This window comes from Podarcis tiliguerta, assembly GCF_965153285.1.
Source record: "Podarcis tiliguerta genome assembly, chromosome: 5".
Taxonomy (NCBI): Eukaryota; Metazoa; Chordata; class Lepidosauria; order Squamata; family Lacertidae; genus Podarcis; species Podarcis tiliguerta.
In genome coordinates, this window is record NC_139538.1 from 60676522 (window position 1) to 60700243 (window position 23722).

The following is a 23722-nucleotide window of genomic DNA, read 5'->3' on the forward strand; positions in this document are numbered from 1 at the left end:
AAGTAGGAGAAAAGAGGAATAAGACTGCACACTAATAAAAAAAATTGTGCAGAAGTACTGGAACAGAAAAAAACAGAATGAAAATAATGGTGGTAGTTATTTCTAGTAGACTGAAAATGATTCAGAAGTATAGTCAGTAGGAAGAGGGATACCACCTAATCCAGCAGAACTCTTCTATGTCTGCTCAGGAGAGAAAACTTGCTAAAGAACAATGAGCATTTGAGACAAATACATATATGTTTCTCTCAACTTCTCTCCCATGAAGCATTGTGATTGGACAGCCCTGTTAAATTCTAAACCTCTTAGTCAAAACGGCCTATCCCTCCTTCCCTCTCTGCCCACACTTTCCCACTCATTCAAGGCATTTCTTGTAAACTTGGTTTCCTTTGTCACAAAAAAATGATAGCAATGGGTAGGTGGTGGGTTGCAACCAAGTCATCAGAGTAGAACAAAGCTTTTGGGATTCCCCACTTCAACTTATGGGACCTTGTAGAAACCCTGTCTCACCTGGGACAAGCCCTGAAATGCTATGGGGCACCCTGGTTCAGAAGCCACCGCTAAAAAAACAAAAAACAAGCACTCTAGAACAGAGGCAGATGAACTTCAAGCTTGAGAGATCTATTTTGCATTTTGCTAGACCCCAAGATCCACCAGCTGGAGACAAAATAGTGGCTTAGGACAAGGGGCAGACAGCCACTTAAAATTAAGGAAGAGGGCATCTGAGTGAATCTTAGCGCAGGATTTTGTTTTGGTACTGAGGTCACAACCCTTTCACTCAAAATGCTTCTTGATCCTGCCCCTGAACCCACCCCCGCAAAACCCCAAACCATGTGTTCCAGCAACTTAATTTGGAAAAAGGTTGTTGATACTTTTAAAAACTGGGAATCAGAAATCCTTGGTGATCTTCTACAGTACATATCAACCAAAGATCAACTACATTGGTGTTCTGCCCACTTCAGATTTATATTGTAATTAAGGGCTTGCATATAACAATGACACCTGTATTATTTTCAGGAGTTTTCTCTCACTTTACAACACTGTCAGCTGAACTACTTTCAGTGCTGAATTTCAGTTCAATCTGAATTAATATGGTGGAATTTTAAAACTAGTCAGAAATTGAGTTTATAAAATGTTAAGAAAGGCCTCCAGCTGCATGAAATCCATGGGGTGCAATATAATTAGAGCTTGGAAAAGTTTTAGCTGTGACAAATAATTCTGCTGACACTGATACATCTTAACATTGAGGTAGGAGAATCTGGAGTGAAATTGGGAACTGGACAAAGCAGCAGTAATACTTTAGTAACTTTCCACACCTGTGTAGTTGCTTTTCTTGTTGCTAAAATCATATTGGTAGAAACCAACCTAAGAATCAATACATTCCAGTAACATTTTACTACAATGTTTCTGCAGATTAGCAATGGACTACATTAGGATTGTTGATGTTCAAACTCTTAGATTTTAACTAAAGTTTTGGGGAAAGGGAAGAAAAGCACTTTTGCGGACACATTGCAATCCCACTCTGTTACAATAATGCAAGTAGGATTGCACCCTAATCTCAAGAACCAATAGGAGGAAATGTACATTCATTGTATTTAAAACAGCGAACATTACTTTGAATGTGCCTAGAAACTTAATGGCATGTATCCACTTAAGGAATGCTTCTCTAAATGGATGTAGTAAATAAATAGTTACAAGAAGTATAATTTGATGTAGTTATCAGTAGAAAGGAGCAGCACTGATAACAACATGTAAATTAAATATGTACTATCATGGGAGAAACATGTATGCGATTGTACTTAGACATTCTGGACCTGAGACAACTCCTTTCTCTCCTTCTACCTATAGTGTCTCTTTGTTCCCCTTTCAGTACTTTTCTGTCTCCTTCCCTGCCTGCATCTGGTTCCTGAGATCCATTGCCATAATTTTTTTTGGTCTTTTTTCTTAATGCACCATTTATTTATTTATGTTTGGAAGGAAGATGTCTTGTAGCAACTCAGACAAAGGTCCATCTAGCTAACTATTGTCTACACTGTAGGACTGCCCTCCTGTGGAGAACTATTTATCTACAGTGACTTGCCATGCAGAAAAGGCTCCTTTCACCCTGCGACTACAAACCAACATTTTGGGTATGTGTTTAAGGACTTCTAGGATGCAAAGGGCTTTACAATTTTTAAAATCTCAATTCATCCTCACAAATGGGCATTTAAAAGGGTACAAGTCTCCATTATAGAAGGGCCTTGGTTTTTCATTGACATTATATAAAAAGGATAGCTGAACGTTTATCTGCCATGCCTCTCCTATGAAGCAAGGGTAAGTCATGAAAAATAGGAATTTTCTGCCCGATTGCCTAGAAAGTCTTCAATGTGACATTTCAGTTAAGGAGACAGATTAGTGCTCCTAAAAACTATGGACACAGAAATGTCACAACAGTCATTATCCATTTGTATGTAACTATTCTATTTGTATTTAGACGTTTGATCTCCTTGAAGATACATGGGTCAGTGGTCTCTTTTTGGAGTTTAGACAGATGACCTTAGTGTAGTTTGGAACAAAGGCAGGTCTGTCCTGAGACATTTATACTTTTAAACAAAGTGTAGATCTGGTTTTGTAGAACATTTGACTAGTGATTTCAAGTGTTGCGAATTTGGAATCATATATGTCATATCAATAGTGCTAAATATCTGATTGTCCATTTTAAAAAGTTTAAGTTACATTTTTATCACAATCATAGTTGTGGTGGCACTTTAGGGCAGAGCAGTACTTTACTTCAGCAAACACAACAACAAGAAGAACAAATGGGCTGTAATCTGAACTTTGCTCCAATTGGCAGTGGCCCTGTGACAATTTAGCCAGTTGTAACTGGTGATGCCAGGGACCGAACCTGGGACATTTGGTATGCAGAACATGCACACTACCACTGAGCTACAGCTCTTCCTTTTCTCCTGCATTCTCTCCTCCCCATCCATTTTACTCCCAGTTTCCCCTAGTTAGGCTCCCACAGTTGGCAAATGGTCTTGGGCAGAGTTCCTTCCTTCCTGAAAATGTTCCCATGCCTTCCTGTTTTTCTAGAAGCACTGCACTGGGAACGTAGTTTTCCTGAGGTAACATGTCTAGCACTTGGCACTAACTTCTTTAGTTTTCAAATTCACATTTTTGCCCTGGCTATAATATGGTTAGATCATAATTTGGGGAATTTAAGACCCTTGACACCTGAGGTAAATATTTTAGGGCTCACTCATATTCTTTCATCTGTGACATGTTTTAACTGACTTCATTTTTCTTTGTTTTTTAAATTGTTGTAACCCACCCAGGGACCTCATAGTGAGAAATGGGTAACAATATTATTAAAAAATAAATGTGAACTGCTCATTTACTACATTGAAGTATGAAACCAACAATTCATGACAATTGCCAAATATTCAAATGGCAATTCCAGGCTAGGAACTCATTTGTAAACACTAAAAAAGAACCTGTGTACATGCATGAAAAAATGTTTAAGATTATTTCATTTCGATTAATTAGGTTGGTTACACTGAAACTTTGTCATAAAATGCCTCTGATCTCATAATTTAGGCCAGCAGACAGGAAAACAACAAATCATTTAGAGTCATTTAATTTATTTTCTTGTGTGCAACACATCAGGAAAAGAACAATCTTGATTGTAATCCACCTCAACTAACATGCACTCAGGGTTTTTTTGTTTTGCTAAGGAAAGTGATACATGTGATATAAGACAATTTAATCTAGAAGCTGGAGGAAAGATGACAAGTGGATGAAAAGCAGCCAAGTCAAACAAAAGCACATGCCATAGATGCTCTAATACAAACTGACTACTGCCTTTCTGGAAAGAAAACACAGAAGTTAATGCTGATGCTGAAAGGCAACAGGCTGAGATCAGAAATACATTTTCATTAACAAAAATTACATGGCACCAGCTCAATCAGATACACAAGGAACATAATGCAGAGCAATGGTCTTACATTCTTCATGTGAACATAGGAACCGGAAGCAATAAAGATTAATTCAGAATGTGTTACTACTTGATGTACCCCTTAACAAAGTCTTTGACAAGCCATCTGGAGGACATAGGAGCTATTTTATCTTGGATCATATTGACAAATTCCACCACACACACAAATACACAACCATGTAAACCAGGAATGGAGAAAACCTTTCAGCCTGAGGGATGCATACCTTTGTACAGCCTTTTAGGAGCTGTATTCCCAGTGGTGGGCAGGGCCAGAGGAAAATGTGGGTAGAGCAAGGAATGTAAATAAATTTGCACATACAATCCTTCACCCAGGCAGGCAAGAGACATAATCAGGGTTCAATACAAGGGAAGTTTCATTGAGGGTGTGGCCTGGGGATAATGGGCATGGCTGAGGAGGAGGTACAACTTTGGAAGAGTCTTGAGGATCAGACAGAGAGGGCTGATGTAAACGCTTGACATATAGGGATGCATATCAAAGGAGTTGGCATTAAATTCCATTATTGTAACTGTACTGAAATAGCAGCTGGCATCCTTCATGCTAGCATCATTTTACAACTGTATGAACTAAAGCACGGTTTAATGATGATGAAGAGACAGAACATTTCTTTGCTTTTCAAGTTGTGTCACACAAACTGTTGCATTATCAATGGTCTATGTGTAGCTACCTGGTCATATGCACCAGTACTTAAACAGGTAACAGTCTAACAGTAAAATAAACTTGGCACCCATGTACAACTGAGTAAACTGGAACAACCATACATTTATAAAAGAGAGCACGTCAAAACGACTTAAAATCTCTACCTTGCCACAGGCAGCCCAATAGCAAAGAACACATAAATTGTAGGTGGCTGTGTTGGTCTATTAGGAACAAAAAAATTCCAGAATATCCCCAGTAGCATGATACCTTTACTAGGACCAAGTAAAAACCACAAACTAGTGAGCTTTCAGGTTCTCAAGAACTCTTCTTCTGACATAAAGTTCAGTAAAATGATATGGGTGGGAGAAAAGAAAAGGCTAAGCATTGGCAGTGGACACACACAAAAATGCACCTAATTTGTCTTTTATTAATTCTTAACTTAGTGTACCACCTAAAATTAGTATCCAGCTTTGCTGATGCCATATTTCTTTTTTTCTGCCTTAGCAAAGGTCATAGCTTGTGGGTTCTGCTGAGTGCTGGAGACGGATCAAAGCACTTATTAGTGTTTATATTTTCCTTCTCCCAGTATGTCTCAGTTTAGCACCTAGCAGGGTCTGATCTAATTAAGGCTGCAGTTTATGTGAACATTTGCCCAGGAGTAAGTCCCATTGAACTCAGTTAAGAACTATTTCTGAGCAGACTTGCATGGAACTGCACTGTTAAGTCTGCATAACACCTCCTGTGCTCCATTATAAGATTTAAAATAATCTGCTGACTTAGGGGCTTCGACATCATGCCTAGCTCCCCAGCCACTGTTGTTTTGCTTAACACTCCCGCTTAGCAGAAATCAATCACTTGCCTATTAGTTGGTGACATTTTAATTGGTCCTAGCTTCTGTGTTTTTTTAATACTGTTAAGGGCACCAGTGAAGCAGTATGCAATATGAAAGATATACCCCAGAATTTCCCAGATATACCCTAGATGCCTGAGCATCCTTCCCAGGTTTCACATGACTACGCTTGCTTCAAAAGCTGCATCCCAGTATCATCCAGAACATTTCAAGGGAACCTGGGGTGTACATCTGGAATGATACATCCAAGCTGCTTGGGCCATGGCCTTGTCTTATCCCAATATAATGAGTATGGCCTCACAGTGCCACACCACACTGGTTGCTAATAAATAAAAAAAGTAAAATTAGCCTTTCTTCCCATATAATGACAATTGCAAAAGGAAGGAAGAGGCAAGAAAAGCTAAAGGCTTCAAGGGAGTTTAAATGCAAGAGCACATCTCTGTCTGATCTTTGTTGTTTGTAGTCAAAGGTCTTTATAACATAAACAATAAAAAACAAACAATCCAATCCAAGAGCAAGTTAAAAACATATTGATTTTTAGAACTGCAAATTATCTAAACTTTAATACTGTAATGTAATTTGGATTTTTTTTTTAACCCACCTTGATAGTATACTGTTTTAGGTTTATAAAAGTGAATGAAATCTGGCTGTGACATCTGTCACTCCATAGATCTTTAGGGCTGATCTGCAAATGCTCGTGCTTGGCTCTCTTTGTTGATGACCACTGGCCTTTTCGCTACTATATTTCATTTTATGAGATTAATGAAAAGTGTTGCAGTGAATGATAACTTAACTATTATCATGAAGTGCCCTTGTGGTCATTCAAGAAGGTAACATGCTGTCCTTCACTTAACAGGCCATACAGACACTCCTTTTAATCCAATGCCTTCAGTACTGACTCAATGCTGATTGATTTACCATACTATTCCTTTCAACACTTATTTTCAGTATTCCTTTCTGGGCTAAAATTGCTTTTTTGTGCCTCTTTATCTGAACATAAAAATGTAGGGATTAAAGGCTTAGTGGTCAGCTAAATATATGTTCAAATACTGTAGTTTCCATAGGTTCTTCATATCTTTCTTGGATCAAAAGACCAGGGTTATAGCAATCATTAAACATCAAAAAGACAAATGTGAAAACTATTTTGGTAAAAACGTCTGTTTAGAAATCATCATTGATCATATTATCTGACTACATCTTACTTTTTGAGTTTTTTATTCCCTTTGTGCTTATGATCGGCAAAACTTGCTATATATTTTGTAGCCGATCCTAGTATCTCCCTCTCCAGTAATCATTCTTTTAAAATGATGCTATGTTGATTTTTGTCATTACCAACTCTCTTTTTCAGAATTATTTATAAAATGCCTCAGAAACATACATACAGGGGACAATAAATCCAAATTTGAAATTGAACTGTAAGTTATACAATAAACAGAAAGAGTTATTTCTGTTTATCACTCACTAAGAAAGCAATGAAATTGAAGAATGCAGGCTATCAGTTAATGATGGCAGCTCTTTCTGAATACAGTGTGTGTATATGGATATTTCCCAAAAATACATTTAAGAAGACAGAGCAGGTTCCTTCTCTCAAAACCTTAACTTTTGTATGTTGAGCTATTCTTTCTAATGCTGTATTATCATTGCAAGCTACATTGTGGTGGTAGCATTAACATTTACTAAGTAAAACCAGTTTCATGGTTAGGTCCTGCTTGCTATTCAGAGTGTGTATGTGAAAGAGTAATTAAATTAAACAAATGCAAAACCGACTGAAGGATACATTGTCAACAATGATAATAAAAATAAAGAGGAGCTCCATAGGGGCTTGGAGTCCGCTATTGTAGCAGGTAATGTTCCAGGCATAGGAGCCAACTCCTAGAGGACAACAAGGTCCCTTCACCCCCCCCCAAAATATTTGAGGGTGTCGTCCCCCCCTCAAAGTTGATGGGCATTGCCATTCAAATAGTGTGTGTGTGTTGCATCTTGTGATCAATAAATTATGTGGGGTGGGGCTTACCTTCCCCCACCCCAATATTTTATTAATGTTGGCAGCTCTGGTTCCAGAGGCATCCAGAGTGCTATCTGGTCTGTGGTTAATGGATGAATTTTAGTTTCCAAGGACGGGTACTGGTGACCATTTTTGTTCTTGCACCTCATTGCTGATAAGTGGTGAGAATGGGCCTTTTTTGTAGTAGTTTCCTGTCTATAGAATGCTCTCTCCAGTGAGACCTGCCTGGCACCAACTTTGTCATCATTTGGGCATGGGCAAAGATCCTTTTGTTTTCTCATGCATTTGGGCAGCACCGATGATTTTTTTACTTTCATGCCGATGTATTTTTTAAAAAGTTATCACTGTATTTTATTTTATTTTGCAAATTATTCTTGTAAATTGCTTCAGGACATTTGTTGGGAGAAGCAATTTATTTACAAGTTCAATAAGCTATCTGCTGTCAAGAACTGCATCAACTGAAAATTCAGGAACCATGAACTCTTTTAAGTGTAAGTACTCCCACTTTCCTCTGGCACATGCAAATATGTGGGAGCCATAGGGCAACAGAAATCCAGCAGATTTATCTTGTTAAGGAAGCAGCAGGAAATATTGCCTAAGATCTCTGAAGGGCCAGGAATGCTAGAGAGGAACGACAAAGGAACCATCAGAGTATCCCCCTTGCTGAGATTTAACATTTAACATGAACCTAGTATCAGGATTAGCTAATATGCAAAGCATAGTGGTTTGAAACTAAATAGTAAAGACGAACTAAAATGGGGAACAGTTTCTTGTAGAAAAGTTCGGCCCCTGTGCACCCTCTACCCTCCCCATCTTGGTGATCTTTTGAGGCCATCAAATGGGGCAAAAATGTTTGACTCCTCTATATAACTATGTCAAGAATGGCCCACTTTTTCCACATTGTAAAACTCAGGCAGCTGGAAGAGGATATAAAAGAAAGAGGAGTAGATGATCATACTAGCTCCTGTGAAGACGTGCTAATCCCTGGAATCAGTATGAAGCCCACAATAATATAAAAATACAACACATAACTTACTGGGAAGTTCAAACCTAACTTTTCTAATCCTCCATGCTTTAAGGATCAGGAATGTGCCCCAATTATCTACCTTTTTGTTTAACACTAGAATTGCAAATGAACTGATGGTTGAACCATCCTTTCCAAAAGACGCTTTAAAAAGTGCTTCACTCTGTCTTTAATTTCATTACCGTTTAACCTGCTTTAAAAGTTTCCAAAAATTCCTTTAGCACCCCTTTCTTTATCCCTCCTCTCAGTCCCATGCATGGTCAATAAGCAGCTGTGGATGTGTGAGAAAGCACATATTTAGCACGGAAAACACCCCAGCCTTTATGGGCTATTAGGAACTAAGACTAGGAAGAGAAACATAACCCTGAATCTAGGTAGCCAGAAATGTAAGTGAATGAAAAGGCCAATGCAGATAATTAGCTGACTCATGACTCAGTCATACTCCACGGCACCTTTCCTTCAACATCCTCCCTTCACTCTTTGCAGCCACACTTCTATAATCATTTGATCAACAGCCAGTGTCTTCTGGTCATTGTTCCAGTAAAACCTCCATTGCATGTCCTCTTTCAAACATCATCCCAACTGGCCACCCAGCCTGTCCTAGGAGCATAACCAACAAGGAAACAAGAATGGTTAGGGTAACACTGAGCTAATGAGGTCTCACTCTTGATCATGCTCCACCAGTGAATCTCTGGGCAAGACAGATTTGTACTCCTCAGTTAGTTGGGGTGTTGTCCTCCATCATAGTGGTAGTTCTGTCCTGCCTTAGTCGGTTTAAGCTGGGCAAAAGACCACACTGGAAGTTTTCTATGAAATCCCTGCAAACACGTATTTATTCTGCTGCATTGTAAAGAGAGACAAAGCACTCAAGTTTTCAGTGAACAATATTTATATCATCACAAAACTCAAGGCAATTTTGCTTTGAGTTTCTATTAAGATGACTTAATAATAAGACTGCTTCAGGAACCATAATTATAGGACTTTCAAAGAAATAATTATTCACATTACAGTTGCATATTATATAGCTGTTTATGGGTTTCAGAGCAAGTCTCTTTATGTGACTGAGTAGGCAGCAAGATCCATAAAGACTGTACTTAATCATTAATTACAATTCTCTGAATATTAGTTATGAGAAGACTAAAGAAACGTTGATGCTATATTTAGGGGCCAAAGAAAGGAAACAAAGCATCCTTTAGGGTGCATAAATTAGATCATGAACCATATCATAAACCCAACAGTGTATCATATACGGAATGTTTGTGTGTGGTAGAGTTCCCTACAGAGAAAAAGGTTGTGACCCAGAGCAGCAATTTGCATGAATGCAAGCAAACTATTTTCCAATTCATAACTTTCTTTGTACTGTTCACTACTGCAGACAAAGAGGTAAGAGAAGTCAGTTCTTAAACTAATATGCCTGTTTTGGCTGGATCAAGCATGAGCTTTCCAGAATGCTCGTCTGCAGTACTTTTCTTCTTCTTCAGTGGGTACGCAAAGGTATGCAGTGCTGGCACCTTTTTGTTGTTGTTAAAAAGTGTGGAACTTAACTGTAACAACTTTATGGCGAGTACTGGCACCTCTTTTTCTCTTCAGTTATGTGTAGCTGCTCCCTTACATTCATGTAACATGTCTATAATGTTAGCCAAAATTTATCCACCAAACCTTTCACTCATTAGAATCACATTAGCAGGAGTTGTTTGGGACAATGGCTCTGTATTATTATCCCAATCTGCATATATGTACCCTAGACAGAATTCACTGTCTCTTCTCTTTGGTTCTCTAAGAGTAACTTGTTTCCTTCATCTAATAATCTAATTAAAATATGCTGTACTAGCTGCTCATCATATAATTCAAATGAACTATAGAACTTGAATAAAATGTACTGTACATTTGATGGTTATAAAGTGCCTCTTTAAAAACAGTAAAGTAATGGGATAATTTGCAGGGCAGCCTTGGTCATAGGTTTGTCTTCCTTGGTATGTATTTATTTCCCCATCATCAGATTATCCTACATTTTTTCTAAATGAGTGCTTGGTGGAGTTGACTATTTCAGCACTATTTTCCTAGTTTGATCCAATGACCAACAGAACAGCCAGCTTTGGAAATAGAATTAGTTCTCTGAAGAGTGCATCTTGTGCCTTTTTGTCTATCAAATTAAGCAGGAACAAAGCAGGCTTGACAGATAGGGGGCTTCCAATGATGTTTAACACATATGCCCTGTGTCAACGTGAATTGTACACATTTGCTTAAAAGGCCAGTTCTCAGCAAAAATCCCAGCTGAGGCTTGATCCTGTTTCAATTGTCACCAGTTTTTTGGCAGATAAAAGCAGATGTTTAACCGCAAGTACACCCGTTACAATAGATGCAAGGCACTGTATTTTGTACTCAGGAATCTGAATCTGAAGTACAAAATGTCACGTGAGAAGAATGTTGAGATCCAGCATTTTCTAATGTGTAGTTCAAAGTGTTGTAAAGCTATATTTAGTATTCAGGACCAGGCTCAATAATTAGCTCAAACTGAGTTTTAGAATATATTAAAATATAGTAGTGTCAATGGGTTCACTGTAGAGGATTCTTAATGGAAGAAATGGAACATTTATTCTGCAAGGGGCAAGAGACCTTGTGCTGGCCATGGTTTTCCCCACCTCCATTGCTCTACCCTCCAGGCCCAGGAACCTTGGGGGGAGTATTTCCAAAGGAAGAACTGTAAGGGGTGTGAGACATTGTCTGTTCTCATGGGGTGACTGGTTTCACCTGTGCTGCCCCCACCCCCAGCCTGAGGAACCTTCAGAACAGAGTGGCTGCCCTGTGATTATATTGATGCTTCAACTAGTCTGACATGATGAGTGAATAGGGAGCAGAAACAGAGATGATGAGAAAGGGCTACTTAAGAGAAATGACACCTTGAACATCTACTTCTACCCCAACATGCTGCCACCTTGCTTCCTCAGTAAGGAAAGGCAAAGAAGGGCAAAAGAGCCTCACCCCCTACCCTCAATCAAGTCTATCTGAGCAATAGCCTCTCCCAAGTCATTACTTTAAGAACAGCAGAAGCTGGGAAGGGAGAAGAGGAGTTCAGGATACATTTTTTTAAAAAAATAGTTGTGTATCTTTGTTTCTCAATTTAATTCTTCTACATGGTTTTGTATGTATTGTGGTATTTCATGCATTGCGACTTGCTGTTTTTTATTGATTATAGTTTAGTAATTATTTATTGTAATTGTTAAGACTGAATTTCTGTATAACTATTTGCTAATATTTTTATATTTACTCTTATTGTGTACTACTGTATTATAGAATCATAGAATTGCAGAGTTCGAAGGGACCCAACTAAAACATCAATGACAGAAAGCCATGAAACCTCTAACACTACCACCTGTAGGGTGGACATATGTCCTCTTTTTCCAGGACACGTCCTCTTTTTCCATGGGTAGAGTTGTCATAGTGATCCATAGTTTAAGGTAGAAGTTGGCAAATGTGTCTTCTTTTTTGCTCTTCAGAATATGGCAAGCCTATCCAAGAGAGTCTGTTCCACTATTGAACAGTTCTTACTGTCACTTCCTCACAAGTTTCCCAGTTCTTCCACTTCATCAATCAGTTCCTGATCAGTTGGTGAGGATGAAGTCCAAGACAGAGGTCCAAACCCCTTGTTGCTTCTTCCACCTTCTGGGAAATGGAATTGTCAGCGAGGCAATGGAGGAAATGGATTACTGAACATTACTTTATTTCATATGAGTTGTTTATTTTAAAGTTATGTTTTTATTATATTGCGAATTTTTTGTATTGGATCAGATTATTGCAAGGTGTGTGATTCTTATATTCTGTTGTTGCAAACCACCTAGGTGGTATACAAATTAAAAGTGAAATGAAATGAAAAATTATCAAGCATATTAAATTAGATAGTCCCATCATTTCCTCCAAAAGATACCAGAGGTGTTCCATCATCATCACCATGCTTTTCAACATCTTTATGCGCCCCCTCGCCCAGCTTGTCCGGAGTTTTGGGCTGGGTTGCCATCAGTATGCCGATGACACCCAACTCTATCGGTTGATGGATGGCCATCCTGACTCGGCCCCAGACACACTGACCAGATGTCTGGAAGCTGTGGCTGGATGGCTACGTGGGAGCCGGTTGAAGTTAAATCCTTCGAAGACAGAGGTCCTGTGGCTGGGACGGGACGATATGGGATTGAGGGGGCAACTCCCATCTCTTGCGGGGGCGCAATTAGTGCCAGCACCGTCCGTTAAGAGTTTGGGTGTAATCTTCGACACCTCCCTTTCCATGGAGGCGCAGATTGCAGCTACAACAAAGGCGGCATTTTTCCATCTCCGCCAAGCTAAGCAGTTGGCTCCTTACCTCTCTCGCCCTATCCTAGCCACTGTGATCCACGCGACGGTCACCTCCAGACTGGATTATTGTAACTCGCTCTACGTGGGGCTGCCCTTGAGACTGACCCAGAAACTCCAGCGGGTGCAGAATGCTGCAGCGAGACTCCTTACGGGGTCTTCGCTGCGAGATCACATTCACCCAGTGCTATACCAGCTGCACTGGCTCCCGGTGGAGTACAGGATCAGGTTTAAGGTGCTGGTTTTAACCTTTAAAGCCCTATACGGCCTAGGACCCTCGTACCTACGGGACCGCCTCTCCTGGTATGCCCCACAGAGAAACTTACGGTCTTCAAATAAAACATCTTGAAGGTCCCAGGCCACAGAGAAGTTAGGCTGGCCTCAACTAGAGCCAGGGCTTTTTCGGCCGTGGCTCCGATCTGGTGGAACACTCTGTCACAAGAGACCAGGGCCCTGCGGGACTTAACATCTTTCCGCAGGGCCTGCAAGACAGAACTGTTCCACCAGGCCTTTGGCCGGGGCACAGCCTGACTCCCTCCATTGGCAATCTTCACAGAGCTCTGGCCCAATGGTTGCCAGTGGCTTGAATTAATTAATTTTATAATGAATGATTTTAAAGTGTTGTTTGTGCTGTTTTATTGTTGTTAGCCGCCCTGAGCCCGGCTTCGGCTGGGGAGGGCGGGATATAAATAAAATTTATTATTATTATTATTATTACCACCGCCCCGCCCTTCCCTGGCATAAATTGTTTTGCTATTCTTTTTTAAAACTTAACTTGCAGTTAACAGAATGATCTGTTTCCCCACTGTGTTTACCCTTTGGGGGAGAAATGAATGATGCTTTATCTCCAATAGCATTTTAATTATGTATTGATAATCTACAAGATAATAGTTAAATGTTCATAATCCATGCGGGAGACAACAGACCACTTCAGGGATTGAAGGAAGAAAATACTTCTGTAATTATAAATGTTTAAAGAACAAGGGCCAATTAGTTGATGATTACTGAAATTATGTTGTCTGTTCTTCAGACCTAGCCAGGAACCAGCCACTGTGATAAACTAGTGTTTTGTTGTTTTTTTGCTTTACAAAGGAACATGACAGGGGAGAATGCGCTCAACAAAACAACTTCAATCTTGGGCAGCATCTTTTCAAAATGACACAACTTACACATCACCACAATTTAATTTCCTTTTTTTTCTGAGCACAGTTTTAAATATATGTATGCTTTAAGTGGTTAACAATTAAAAAGACCCTCCCCCAGGCAAAAACAAGCTGATGTACAAAACTATGATTCCAAGCATGACAGAAGATTCAAGAGAAATGATCAGCCTAAATGAAATTACCGGCCCAATATTTTATCTTGAAATTATGAAGAATGCTGCATTATTTTATCTAGGCATCTTCATTAGTATACAGTACACAGTCCTTTAAATCTATTTCCTATGGCCACCTTGTATTTTAGCCTTACAACTCTGTATAGTAATACAAGGTAATTTACAAATATGAGGTACAATTCAACCCTTTCCAAATACCAAGTAATAGTCTTATGCCTATTATAGATGTGTCCAGAGGTCCCAGTCATCTTCAAGCATTGGCTTGCAGGCTACCATCATAAAAAGCATGCGCTTCTCACAGCTAAGCAGGTGAGCTGCAATGAACCTAACCCAGTAGCAGCACATTCAGACATTATGGGGATTCCCTCTCGTACACAAAGAAAGGATGGATGGTGCTTTATTTTTCCATCAGTTTCTATAGTTCTTAAATACACCCAACAGTTCTTATTACATCTTACATTATTATTTATTACAATGATAAGTATGCTTATCATATGTAGCTCACTTGTGCCTGTACATTTTTGAGTATAATACTAAATTTAAACTCCATACTTTTTAAAAAACCAAACAAAAACAAAACACAGGCAATTGTACAAAGACCTGAAGATATAAATTGCACAATATGCCATTAGGTTTCTTCAAATTCACAGTACTACTGTACCAAATGGACAGATCTTTCTTATTTCAGTAAGTGGTTTCTGTTCCTTGAAGGGGAAAAAAGGCATACCGTATATATTAATTATTTCAACATATTCTTGTCAGTTGTACAACAAAATCACCGAGAGGCTGTTTTAATTCTCTGTTCCAAATGTGATACTTCACCACTGCTGAACTTGTCAGACCTTGATTAATATTCCTTACAATATACATGACATGTTTGCAATTTTCAGCATTTGGTCACTTTTTAATTAATATTGGGAAGAACTTCGCGAATTGTTTCATCATTTATCTATCACACAGAATTGTCACCTACGAAAGGATAGCACTGAAAGAGAAGAAGTTAATTAACTCAATTTTAGTAGTTTCTTAAAATAAGCTACTGTTTTATAAATACATGACATAATTCAAAGTGAAGAATAAATGAGAGAATGTGGGCCATTACATTTGCAGGTATCCATTCTAAGAAAAGCACTACAAATGCTTGAAAATGAAGAACCCGGTATGGTTTTTTTGATCTGGGGTGGGGTGGGGTTTGGCCGCTTTTACATACTTGGTCTTCGTAATGCAGAGCTGCTTTATAAATTATATATTGTAAAGATCACCCAGTCCACCCCGGACTTAGCGTTTGCTAGCCTACTGTGGGATCCCCATGGGGCATGACAGGAAGTATTTCCCTGTTTTGCCACTTCTGCATGGAGCTCAGGCTATAATGGGCAACTGAATGCCTGGTTATGCTTCTCATGGCACTCCAAATGTTCTCAGGTTTCATCAGCCCAGTTGGCACAGCCAATGACTGGGGATGCTTGCTTGTCCCTAGTGTCCCTAGCTAAGAATCACTCTGTTGGATCTGACCAAAATGCCTATCTAGTCCAGCTTCTGGTTCTCAAGAGTGGCCAACCACACACAAGCAGGAGGTAAGGACAGCAGCACTTCCCACACATACTCCCCAGAACTGACATTCAGAGACGTACTGCCTCTAATACTGGAAGCGGTACACAGCCATTGCAACTAGTAGTCATTGATAGTGTTATCCTCCATGAATTTGTCTGGTCCTCTTTTAAAGTCATCCAAGTTGGTGGCCATCACTAGGTCATGTAGTATTTAATTCCATAGTTTAGCTAGGTATGTGCTATGTGAAGAAATATTTCCTTTTGTCTGTACTTAATCTCCCAATGTTCATCTTCAATGGATGGGCCTGGGACAAAAGCTTCTTTCTACCCACTTTCTTTATATTCCAATTAGGTCAAATACTTGAGAAGTGTCCTCCAGTTTGCCCTCTTACATTCCTATTGCTAAGAGTCCAGAAATATGCCAATTTCTGTAGTTCTGACTGCAGAATTCCTTTTTATATATTGCAGATTTCTTGAAGCCTGTCTCCAAACCTGTTTTTACAGAGGGAACCAGCATCTGTAAAGTAAGGGGATTAGTCTAAACACCTGGGTTCTTAAATTAGGGCTTAGAGTAGTATCTCAGTTTTGATTGTTATTCTGAACACTAAAGAAATATTTCTTGGATCTATTCTGTGCCACAACTGTGACAATCTGATTGCACAATATTAAAATAAGCTATTGGCAAACTATGCTGAGATAGAGTTGTTACAATTATATTTTTTTCCCTTTTACAAACTAGTAAATTCTCATTTCAGTTTTAATAAGTATACTCAGTTTTAATGAGTATAATGAGTCAAGCACCTTTATTTACACTGAAATTTGCAAGAAATGGAAAAGGAACTTTTTAAAAGAAAGGTAAGCAGATCCTTGAATACATGCAGTTAATTCTAACAGTAAAGCAGTATACATAAACACAGAGTCAACTGTAGTCAGTGTATCAACTCTGTGTTTAAACACACATGTTAATAACATAGCTTTCATGTGGAAGGTAGAGAAAAGGAAATGTATTGATAATTTTATTTATTTATTTATTTAGGCCCCCTAACTTGAAGTAATGCCACACGAATCTCATTTTTTTAAATATACAAGCTTGGTGGATCAGGGAAATACCATGGACATAATATATCTTGATTTCAGCAAGGCTTTTGACAAAGCCCCCCATGGCAGTCTTGTGAAGAAACTGGTAAAATGTGGACTGGGTGAGGTATCCATTTGGTGGATTTGTAACTGGTTGACTGATCAAACCCAAAAAGTGCTCACTAACTGATCCTTGACATCCTGGGGGGGAAATGACAAGCAGGGTCCTGAAGGGTTCTGTCCTGGGCCCGTTGTTGTTCAACATCTTTATAAATGACTTGGATGAAGGAATTGATGGGATTCTCATCAAATTTGCAGATGACACCAAACTAGGAGGGATAGCTAATGCCGCAAAAGACAAATTCAGGATTCAAAATGACAGTAACATATTGGAGAACTCATTTAAAACTAAGACAATGAATTTCAATAGGGACAAATGTAAGCTTCAACACCTAGGCAGGAAGAACCAGCTGCCCAAATATAAGGTGGGGGATACCTGGATTGCCAGTATTACATGTGAAAAGGATCTAAGAGTCTTAGCAGACCATGAACTTAACAGGAGTCAACAGTGTGATGCAGCAGGAAAAAAGCTAAAGCTATTCTAAGGTGGCATCAACAGAAGTATACTGTCATGATCAAAGGAAGTCATAGTGCTGCTTTATTCTGCCTTGGTCTGACCACACCTGAAGTAATAATAATAATAATAATAATAATAATAATAATAATAATAATAATAATTTATTATTTATACCCCGCCCATCTGGCTGGGTTTCCCCAGCCACTCTGGGCGGCTTCCAAAAGAATATTAAAATACTGTGATACATCAAACATTAAAAGCTTCCCTAAACAGGGCTGCCTTCAGATGTCTTCTAAAAGTCTGGTAGTTGTTGTTCTCTTTGACATCTGGTGGGAGGGCATTCCACAGGGAGCCACTACCGAGAAGGCCCTCTGCCTGGTTCCCTGTAACTTGGCTTCTCGCAGTGAGGGAACCGCCAGAAGGCCCTCGGTGCTGGACCTCAGTGTCCGGGTAGAGCGATGGGGGTGGAGACGCTCCTTCAGGTATACTGGACCGAGGCCGTTTAGGGCTTTAAAGGTCAGCACCAACACTTTGAATTGTGCTCGGAAACGTACTGGGAGCCAATGTAGGTCTTTCAAGACCGGTGTTATATGGTCTCGGCGGCTGCTCCCAGTCACCAGTCTGGCCGCTGCATTCTGGATTAGTTGTAGTTTCCGGGTCACCTTCAAAGGTAGCCCCACGTAGAGCGCATTGCAGTAGTCCAAGCGGGAGATAACCAGAGCATGCACCACTCTGGCAAGGCAGTCCGCGGGCAGATAGGGTCTCAGCCTACGTACCAGATGGAGCTGGTACACAGCTGCCCTGGACACGGATTTAACCTGTGCCTCCATGGACAGCTGTGAGTCCAAAATGACTCCCAGGCTGCGCACCTGGTCCTTCAGGGGCACAGTTACCCCATTCAGGACCAGGGAATCCTCCACACCTGCCCGCCTCCTGTCCCCCAGAAACAGTACTTCTGTCTTGTCAGGATTCAATCTCAATCTGTTTGCCGCCATCCATCCTCCAACCGCCTCCAGACACTCACACAGGACCGTCACCGCCTTCACTGGTTCTGATTTGAAAGAGAGGTAGAGCTGGGTATCATCCGCATACTGATGAACACCCAGCCCAAACCTCCTGATGATCTCTCCCAGCGGCTGCATATAGATGTTAAAAAGCATGGGGGAGAGGACAGAACCCTGAGGCACCCCACAAGTGAGAGCCCAGGGGTCTGAACACTCATCCCCCACCACTACTTTCTGAACACGGCCCAGGAGGAAGGAGCGGAACCACTGTATGACAGTACCCCCAGCTCCCAGCCCCTCAAGACGGTCCAGAAGGATGTTATGGTCGATGGTATCAAACGCCGCTGAGAGATCCAGCAGAACTAGGAAACAGCTCTCACCTTTGTCCCTAGCCCGCCGGAGATCATCAACCAGTGCGACCAAGGCAGTTTCAGTACTGTGTCCAGTTCCGCAAATCACAATTTAAGAGGATATTGACAAGCTGAAATGTGTGCAGAGGAGGGCGGTCAAGATGATAAAGTGTTTGGAAACCAAAGTTTTTGAGGGAATTGGATATATGTAGCCTGGTAAGGAGGAGAGTGAGTGGTGCAATGTTGCTCTAGAATCCACTTAGAAGTTGAGCCACCACAGTTTGTGCCAGCTCCTGCTTCAGAGAAGCCTTATGTACAGCACATTACAATAATCCAAATGGGAAGTTATCTGAGTGCGCCTTACTGTGGCCAGGCTATCCATGTCTGGAATGAGATATAGCTGGGAAACAGTACTCTGAACCATTGCAGGAACCTCGGCCTTCAGTAAATGAGCAATCCCAGACTACACAGCAGCTCCTACAAGTACAGTGCAACCCTATAAAGACCAGGCTGTTTCCTAATTTCCAACCCAGAAATTGTCCAGCCACAGCATCTCTTTATCAAGGTTTAGCTTCAATTATCCTTCAGATAGCCCACTACAGCAAATAGAAACTAAATTAGTATTTTCTACAAATAACATCTTTAATGCTATCTCCCAATTGTAAATGTCGCAATACTACCAAATGTGGAAGAAAGTACTGTTAAATCATTTACATCTTAAATATAGAACTTATTTTTTAAGGAATATGATGCTAATGTTTTATTTAAAAATTCCCTAGATTTGGTATTAAGGCCATATTTAGTTATTGAACAACCATTCCACAATAAACAAACAAAAATAATACAGAATAAGTATATGTACAAAGGAAAACATGCAGCATACAATAATTAAAATGCTAAGTATCCTTAGCTTGAGTGTAACATAAACAGCAGCTGATGAGATTACTCCAAATAAAAAATATGCTTGCACTACACCATGTACCATATCAAGATTTTCTTAGCTGAGTTATATCATATCACCACTTCAAAAATTGTGCACTTTTAAGAACCATACTTATTTATGTCTGATTTGTAAATACTGAAATAAAGGAATATGTTATTTATCTGTTTCTTCCACAATGTCTGCATAACTCTTCATCAACCCTTTTTGAAAAATAATTTCTTGATTTCAATTAGCCTATACTCCAAAGCATTTAAACTGCCAGAATTTAGACCACTGTTAAAATTATAAAAATTATGGGCATATTTATGAATTTCTTTTCATAATTTATGCTTCAATAAATATGAAATGTGTATCCATGTTCCCTTTTGTTTCAACGCTTCTATAGTGTTAACATCCATTAATTATTTATATGTTTTAGATACCACTAATTATTGTTATTTATAAGGTCTTCAAAGGGTGTCCTGTTTAAATTAAAAACCAGTATCTTCTTTGCATATAACATCTTACTTGTAAGGATTGAATGAATGAGAATTTTCTGAATAAAAATACTTTATGAGGCAATGTTTGCAGATTCTAAAAATCAGTAAGCATCAATAGATCATTTTTCAACCAACCATCAAATGACACCACAGATACTGTTTAAGCCAGATTATGCCTTTACAGTATTAAAGTATTTATTTATTTACGATTCTTCTGATACGAAAATATATGATTGCAACCCTGTTTAGTTAATCAAATTCTGTGTTACTACAATTAATTCCATGATTGCTGTGCACCTTCTATGATCTCTGGTGTCCTAGGTATCAATTTATAAAAGCTGCTTGTGCAGCTTATAGCAGGGGTTCCCAAACTGTGGCCCACAGACTGCCAGTGATCTGTGAGCTTCATTCAGGTGGTCTACAGTATGTCTGTCTGCGAAGAACAGTGTAAAGCTCTATGGAATTCATATTGTATGATTTTTTTAATATATTGCATTTTATTGTACAGTCGCACCTCTGGATACGCACACCTCTGGTTGCATATCGTCCAGGATGTGAATGTGGCAAACCCGAAAGTATTTTTTCCGAGTTTCAGCGCACATGCATGTGCAGAAACGCTCTACCGTGCAGTGCGCATGTGCAGAAGCAGCACCTCCGGTTACGAATTCCTCGGGATCCAACTGGAGCTCCGGAACGGATCCCGTGCTCAACTGGAGGTACCACTGCATTACATCACTTAGCGCAGAACATTACAATTGCTACAACAGGCAAAAAACATCATTTAGTGGTCTTCCAAGACCTTCAGCAATTTTCAAGTGGTGGTGGTGGGAGTTGGGGAGCGACTGGCATAAAGAATGAGACCTTAACAGAGCCTTGGAAAGTGATTGGTCTTATCTTTTCCATGCTGCTAATTCACTTCCATCTCTGTGTCACCCTCTGATCATATAATTAAGTCAGAGATTGAATGAGCTAAGATTCTGCAATGCTTTCAGTTTCTTAACTATTTATTGTGAAGGGTCAATTTCTATGAGAGTTTTCTCTTGGAATCCTTTGCATTAAAGTGGATTTAGAATCTGAATCCCTATTCCGCCCCCATACCATTCTTATTTAAATAAGAAAGAATATTTTTCTTAATGTATCAGTTCTAGGTTTTTAAAAAACCCCAATTATGTTTGGTTTGCATTGTGCCCACACACTAACAGCATGATAATCTAACATTTAGATGGTTGAGTAGTTTGAGGTTTTTGTTTTTTGTTTTTAAAAAGAGACATTATTCCTGAGTTATATTTCAAATAAACATATGAATGCACAACAGGAGAAAAGCGGAGAGCAAAGCATATAATTTGACGAAGGTTACTATTCTTGCACAATAGGATTTTAATTAGCTAATTACAGTGATGTAGACAAGAGCAATAGGGCACTGGACACATAGTGAAGGGAAGGAAACACCCCATCTTTATATGTTTGGGGAAGTGGAGATGCAAGATAGCAAATTACCGTGGCAAAAATGGCAACACAAAGCAATCAACATGCTGCTACAGTAGCTTGCTATGAAATTGCATGAATACTCTAAACTTCTGCCCTGGCTATCAATACAGGAAAACAATGGGAACTCTTTAAGATCAACTGCCGAACACTTAATGAGCTGTACATAAGTCAGGTTACAATGTCTTGGTTCCATGCTACAGTAGAGGTTAAAATACGTGGCTAGGTGGAAGCTAAGACATTGATCCAATGAGTAATCACTCCCCTGCATCTTCCTTTCAAAGTGCAGGGTGGGCACACCTATTTGCAAGGCAAGAAGTCCAAGTCTTGCCTACCCAGAAGGGACTCTTCACTGACAGGAGGTGCCAATAGAGGCAATTCCACTGCAGGTGGTTTTAGGCTTGGCCCCTCCCCAAGATCTGAACCTCTACCTCCCAGGCCACTGGGCCCCTCTTCAGGGCCAGACATCTTCTGGGATTCTAGTCTTTCCTCCCACAACCTGCTAGGTCAGTGGTGGCCAAACCTGGCCCTCCAGCTGTTTTTGGACTACAACTCCCATCATCCCTAACAGGATCAATGGTCAGGGGTGATGGGAATTGTAGTCCCAAAACAGCTGGAGGGCCAAGTTTGGCCACCACTGTGCTAGGTCATTCCTCAGGTAATCCAGCTCAAACTGCCCCATCTTCCCCCAGTCATCTTCCACAGTTTACCACCCACTCTAAGACGTCTCCACAGAACTCATCACACTTGCAGATGAGAACAATCTAAGTATGAATTAAGAGACAAATCCTTGATTGTGTCTGCTTTACATACGGCATTTCCCTGAAATAACACAACATTCATTCAGGGGACAAAGAATATATGGAACAGTTATGTCACTGTGTGAGAGATTTTTTTAATTAACACTTTATTGATAATTATTGTGAATCTATGGGGGGGGAACTATTGGACAGCTCAAAAGTGTGCTTACCTGGATTTATTGTGTAGCAATTGTTAGAAACTCTTGGAAATGATAGAGAATTGTTCCAGCAACTGTATTGTGACAGGAGGAAATCACATCATCAACCCATAGAGTGATGTTTCTTTCTGAATTTATTAAGACCTGTAAGGAAAACATACACATTAATGTCTTAAAACACAGCAACATACCCCACAAAACCCTCACCTGCTGGGCAAGGTAATCTTTAATAGAATTCTGGCTCAGAGGAAATCTTCCAGGTGACATGCTTAGCAACAGTATGTGAACATCTGATTTAGCAACTTTTGTTTTCAGTGAGCAACGCCCATTGTCTTAATGCACAGTGCATCCTGGCTGAGCAAGAATATGCTAAAATATGCCTTGGGATATTAACACACAGGCAGTGAAGAAGATAAAAATGTTAAGCATTTCCTTGTGTAGGGTTTAGAAAAAAAGTGTGTGTGTGTGTGTGTCCATTCTGAAGTTTATATATGGGCCACATTATATTTTAGTGGGTGATCAAGACTAAGTAGGATTACTAGAATACAAAAAAATATGTTTCCCTCTACCCATGAGAAAGTTTTAGTAGGCTAATTAAAATTTCAACTGAGGTAGGCAAGAAAGAATCTTGCTATTATGAGAAAACGACGGCTTCAAGGGTACAGCCATGATGGATGAAAAATCATCTGCACAACAGTAAGATTATAAATGCACACCATTTCCTCAGAATCATTCAACGTAAGTTTCTTTTTCGCATCTTGGAGTTTCCTAGAAATTATTCCTTTTTAAATAATAGCAATTTTGAAGTACTGACAACATGGGGTTGATAGGATACTTTTTACAATAGCAGTTAGAGCATTAGCAATAGATTTCAGCAATCTCCTAACTGCATCTTCCAGGAAAACTTGCAGTCTAATATACAAAGCCACCCCACCCTGAAGGATGCTGAAAAAGAGCTTGTTTTTCTACTCCTTTAAGGATATCAGCAGTCATCTGCAGAGTTTACATGGCTTTCTTGTCAATACCTGCTGGTAGCAGTTGGTGGAGAAGTAGATTCTCTTATGATGTGTTAATTAAGCATGGCAATAGCCATTCAGGATTAAAATTTCAAT

The 23722-nt window shown here is 39.7% G+C and overlaps 1 protein-coding gene across 3 annotated transcripts in view; it reads right to left on the reverse strand.

Annotated features, from left to right (window-relative positions):
* Nucleotides 1-23722, reverse strand: part of LOC310678957 (heparan sulfate glucosamine 3-O-sulfotransferase 1-like) — a 77718-nt gene that overhangs the window by 13901 nt on the left and 40095 nt on the right. For 2 of the 3 annotated variants that reach the window (XM_083443555.1, XM_083443556.1), the window contains one exon: nt 22623-22754. The gene's annotated coding sequence lies outside the window, so the exon portion shown is untranslated. Of the gene's footprint in view, nt 1-9171; nt 9348-22622; nt 22755-23722 lie in introns of all 3 variants that reach the window. The other variant, XM_083443557.1, reaches the window with a different exon arrangement.